This window comes from Pan paniscus, chromosome 16, assembly GCF_029289425.2.
Source record: "Pan paniscus chromosome 16, NHGRI_mPanPan1-v2.0_pri, whole genome shotgun sequence".
Classification (NCBI taxonomy): Eukaryota; Metazoa; Chordata; class Mammalia; order Primates; family Hominidae; genus Pan; species Pan paniscus.
Window position 1 is genome coordinate 71043640 of NC_073265.2, and position 6000 is coordinate 71049639.

The following is a 6000-nucleotide window of genomic DNA, read 5'->3' on the forward strand; positions in this document are numbered from 1 at the left end:
TGCTTCATAGTGGCTTGCTGAATTTTTAAAGAACTTCCTGTAGTGCTACTGCAGGCCCCAGCTGGGAGAGCCCCAAGGCCCTCCGACCATCCTGCGAGCAGTACGTCCAGGCTTCCAGCCTGCAGGCACTTTCCAACCACTATGGCAAGTCAGGCCATGGGGAGCTCATTTATGGGAACTCACTAAGTGCTCCACAAACATCATCCAGAGAGATTAATTGGTGGTTGAAGTCTGATTGCTTGGAGGTCCCTTGTTGATAGTTTGAAAAGGCAAACACGATAGGTGGGCTGCTCCATTGGCAGCTTTTGCGGCAGGCCAGGCTGAGGACAGGGCTGCTCAGGCGTGACCCAATTACCTGAAAATGGTCATTAGCTGCATCCATTATGAGCTGTGTTTTCCCGAAGCCTACCTTGGTTCCAGGTTTTCCAAAGTTGCAATCAATCCAAATTAAACTGCATGAGACATTCAATAAAACAACTGGTTGTAAACTATTTGCCCTTTAGTAACTTCCAAAGCTTATTCCCCCGGACACCAAAGGCCATTTTTTACATTAATGTTTGTGATATTTCCTGTCACTTTCTAGGTTCAGTTTGCAAGCTCAGCATTCGAAATGCTGTTGGTCTGTTAATTCACTTCAACAAGCATCTGTTACAGGCCTAGGGATGTTCCAGGTCCTGTGCCAGAAGTAAGGATCATTAGAGAAAAACAACACTCGACATGGCCTCAAAGAGCTTGCAGCCTAGGGATGTGGACAGATGTATTGGTTGTATTTTGCTCCAACCTAATATAAACTAAGAACAATGCAATGAAATGTGTGTTAGAACAGAGGTGTGTTCAAAGTGACATGGCACCTCCAAAACAATGACATCTAACTTTGTGTGGGTCTTGGGGGAAGTGAAGGAAAGATTTGAGGAGTGGATGGCATTTGAGCAGAAGGGAAAAAACATGGAAGGACACACTGGCCTGCTCCCAGGGTCCTAGCAGTCTGACATGCTGGGACTTTGGCTATCTGGGTGAGGAGCTGGAGAAGAGGCTTACTAGTGCCACAGTGAGGGTCTTCACTTTATCCTGTAGGAAGTGGAGAATTTCACGTGGGGCTCTTAGTGGTGGTCAAGTTGTCACGGAAACCAATGGATTTTTTTTTTTCTAAAGGAAGTCTTCTGGTTTACCTGAGATTAATGTGTTCTGTTCTGTAATATTGGGTTTCTTAATTATAATGACAACATTAAACAGAGTTGTATATATGTGTGGAAAGCTCAGGAAATGTTTTGGTTTGGAGATACAGATTTTGGAGTAATACAAATATAATTTTTTAATTGAAGCTGTTGGAGTGAATAAACTCACCAAAGGAGAAGTTATTTTAAAAATTAAAAGTATAGAGGAGGCTTGGGATTCAACAAAAATATGAAATACCTGTTAATGCACTTACCAAGACATGAAAAGTATCATATAAAAAATTATGCCACTTTGCTAAAAGACAAAAAAGAAATTTAAGATATCAATTATTTGCAAATAAAACTACACCATTAAGGTCATCCCAACCAAACTCCATATGGTATTAACTTTTTTAATTTGATAAATGTAATTCTAAAAGTCATCTGGAGCCCTGATTATTTTAAAATCTGTTCTGATACCCCTGAATGTCCCCAACATCCTTTCCAAGAGTCTGCCAGTCCAAAATTATTTTTATATTAGTAAGGTCTGTTGGCCATTTTCACTTTCATTCTTTCACAAATAAAGAGTGGAGTTTTCTAAAGCCATACAACATGTAATTAAATCATCATTTGATAGTTATTAGAAGATGAGCTTGTATATTCATGTGTTTTTAGAATATTCAAATGTAATAAGTTTAGAGAATAAATATATGCATTTTGAGGATTAACTCTTCATTCTCTGTGCTTTTACTGTGTTTTGCTGTTGTCTCACTATTTGTTATTTACTATTCCTCTGTAATGACATTTATCATCCTGTAAATCATCACTTTAAAATCTCAAAGTTTTCTTTGCGGCTATGCAAAAACCAACAAGAAATAATGCAACTTGTCAGATTTTGCAATAATACTTAAAAGATTTTTGAAAAAGTTTCTGAATTATTATGTTACCTAAAACTTATTTTAGAATTACGTATTTTATTCAAAATAAAAGAAACAAATACATAAATTATTTGTCTCGTATTTACTGCCCATTGGCTTGAAGAAGATTGAAAGATTTGCTTTCTCAACCTACAGGTGCACCATCTAAGTCTAAAGATGCTAAAGAGAGATGAAACAGATGTATCAGAGAATTCACTGACTCATGAAAAGGAGGAATCTATGCCAAAGAAACTGGAAAAAACGATAAATAAGAAACAGAAATATGACAAACATTCTTGTTCTCTTGGCTTTAGAAATGTTAGTAATTTACCTTATTGTGCCAAGTGTAACCAAATATTTTCAAATAGGATTATGGTGCCTGTTAAGTATCTGCATCCTTTTGAGTCTAATCATTCAGTGTTTCAAGACAACAGAATAGAATATTTAAGTGTAGGCATGATGAGCTCTTTGAAAGGCAGACATAGTGTTTTACAGCTTTTCAAGCCAGAAATGATAAAGCCACTAAAGTATCTTATCTTACAGGGTAAGTTACCCCATTGCACTGACTGGAGAAGTGCAAACAATAATGAAAAGACTAATACTCTTTTATTGAACAGGACTGATAACTTCAAAGACATTTTCCTTCCTTGTATCTATTGATATATACCTATTGGAAATTAAAACTGAGAGATATTTAAAATATTTGTTTGCTAAGGCATGTAGAAATAAACACAATGAGTGGCCTGTGTTTAGGAAAAAATAAATAAATAAATAAACACAATGTAACCATTACATGTTAACATAAATAACATGATTTTTATTTTTAATAAGCTACATTTTTTAAGACAAAATATTGGTAAGGACAGGGTTTGGTTTTTTTGTTTTGTTTTGTTTGTTCTTTTACAGTTTTGAAAATCTCTTCACTGTCTAGTTTACTAGAAGACTGCTTGATTTTTACATCTGATTCAGCATCCAATCTATTGGCCTATGTTGTTTTGGTTAAAGTATATAAAGAAAATCTGACCTCATACATACAAGTAGTTGGAAAAGGGAGGAGTCTTTTAATAGCCTTTTCAGGCAATTGTGGATATTCTTCTCTGATATTAAACCAATACTCAACATATGGTAGTTTCTTAAAGGTTGCTTCCAATGTGTCATCTGAAATTATATCAAGGACATTTTTGTACTCTATTACATTAAAATGTACTGGTCTATCTAATTCTTTAAATAAGTCTTTTATCCATGATTTTATAATGCTCTTTATTGGTAATTTGAAAAATATTGGTTCAGCAAATTATTCAGGCCTTCAAAATGTTGACATATTTCATTATACAAAATTTTAAAAATCACGTTCATTAATATCATCGTTGATATCATCAGAAAGTGGCACCACCATGATTTATTTTACTGACTTCTCATCTGGCAGGCATTTGGCAATGCCAACTGTACATTGTATGTAATGAAAACTCACACTAGGAAAAAAAATTCAGCAAATGTGCAAGGAGTATGTCTAAGAATGTTCTTCATAACACTGTTTTCAAAAGACCAGCCTGGCCAACACGGCGAAACCCTGTCTCTACTAAAAATACAAAAATTAGCCGGGCGTGGTGGTGGGCACCTGTAATCCCAGCTACTTGGGAGGCTGAGGCAGAAGAATCACTTCAACCCGGGAGGTGGAGGTTGCAGTGAGCCGAGGTCACGCCACTGTGCTCCAGCCTGGGTGACACAGCAAGACTCTGTCTCCAAATAAATAAATAAATAAATAAACAAACAAACAAACTAATCTAATCCTCAACCATAAATAAGGGATTATTTCAACAAAATATGATGCAACCTTAGAATAGAATATGGTGTAGCCACTGAAAACAATAATGATACCAATGGAGAGATGCCCATGACAAATTGTTAGCTGAAAACAGTAGACTCTAAGTTAATATGGATAGTATGAACCCATGTGTGGGAGATATTACTAGTATTTCCACATGCAGTCGTCCTTCTTTTTTGGGCAGGCAGCAAGCCTCCCTTTCCAGTTTCATTGAAACTAGATGGAATCACAGGACTAGCTCTGATCAATGGGATGTGTGCAGAGTGACTGGTGTGATTTCTGGGTTGAGGAAGCAAAAAGCCAATGTCCAATTGGCCAATGTCCAGTCTTTCTTTCTCTTCTCAGTAACCAAGAAGCCCCATCCATGGTCCAGATGGTGCAGTCACAAGATAGTGGAGTCTCTGCTAGCCTGGCTCGCTGAAAAACCATGTAGAGCAGAGACCCTGCCAACCTGTGTTGGAAAAGCATCATGACCAGGAATAAATCTTTGTTTTATTAAGCCACTGAGAATCCAGAGTTAATTTATTGCCACAGTAAAACTTAGTTAACATGAGCAATGTGCTATTTTATTAAATAAAATCACAACAAATGTGGTGTGTGAATACACGTACGTGTGTATGTTTGTGTTTGCTTAGTATAATATCTGGAAAATTATATTCCAGGATGTAGGTGGAATATGGATATTCATAATTTTAATTTTACTCTATATTCTTTTTCCTGAACTTTATGTAATAAACATGTATTTCAAAATCAGAAACAGCAGAACTATTCCCATTTTGGTAAATAAAAAGCGCATTGATAATATCTTAGTTAAGAATGATCTCGGTCATTTGCGGGCTTATGTCCACTCATGTTCATCTGTTATTAAGGGAAGATAATAGTCCTCTAAGCATGCTTTTTGCAATAAACAAGCACATCACATTCGGGTAAGATTGCATTTTCCTTTTGGACCAGTACTGAGGAGGGACTACAATTGAAATGAAATATGAGAGTGCCACGTGGGTGGATGCCAGATTGGGCAGGTCTTGAACACCAGAGTACAAAAAGAAAGACCTTGAAAGGGAGAAAAGAGAAGGAGTGGAACGAAAGCACGGGCCAGCTGACCCACCGTCCTGACCATGCCCCAGCCATGTTCCCAGGCAGCTAGTGTCGCAGCTGGAAACCCAACAGAACTGTCAAAACCCATGAAATCAACCACATAAGTTAGGTTTCTGCTTGCTGGTGCTTGTTATTCATTCTGTGACAGAGAGAAACAAAAGAGCCGTATCTTTTTCAAGATAGGAAATCAAAGCAGAGACTTTGATGCCGTTTCATGAAGAGTCCTAACGCTTCCTTGCCTGTATCCGTGCTCGCCTGGCCCTTCCACGTGCTCCAACAGATATATCTTTAGTATAAATATGTCCCAAATATTGCATGGAACATATTTAACTGAAAAATTAATCTGTTGTTGATCTGAAGTTTAAATTTAACTAGGTATCCTGTATTTTTATTTGCTATATCTGGCAACCTTAAAAGAGAGAAGATATGTTCTACTTCCTGTCCCTGACAATGGCACCCCACACTCACTTCTTCACCCCAGCAGCCACAGTCTATTCTAGTAGAAGCAACTGTATCCAGTGTGCATTCTGTGCAATGCCTGCAGACTCAACCTCATTTCCCACCCTCAGCAATGCCAGCACCAGCTAGCTAGTGCCCCCTCCTCAGAAGTCTGGGTCCCAGCATCAAGGATCCTCCTCCAAGTTCAGACACACTGGCCCCAGCCGATCAGTGCACCCTTCACAGAAGTCTGAGCTTCAACTCGGAGATGGTTTCAACTGCTTCCTCCTGTTCCCCCAGCCTTTGGGATGGCAATTGCTTCCTCCAATTGTTACTTCTCGATACATTAGTATTTTCTTTTGGCCTCTTTAGTTCTTTAATAACTAATGAACAATTCTTTACATCAAATTTTCTCTGTTAAATAACGGACATGGTTTCTGTCTTGGGACTGGACTGGCCCATCTGTACCTAATGTTGGCAGCAGGGGAAAAGGAATGGTGGCATTGTTGTAAAGGGGAGAAGAAAAGCGGGCTGGTTGTCTGGAGTCTACATGGGGAGAATGGAGTGC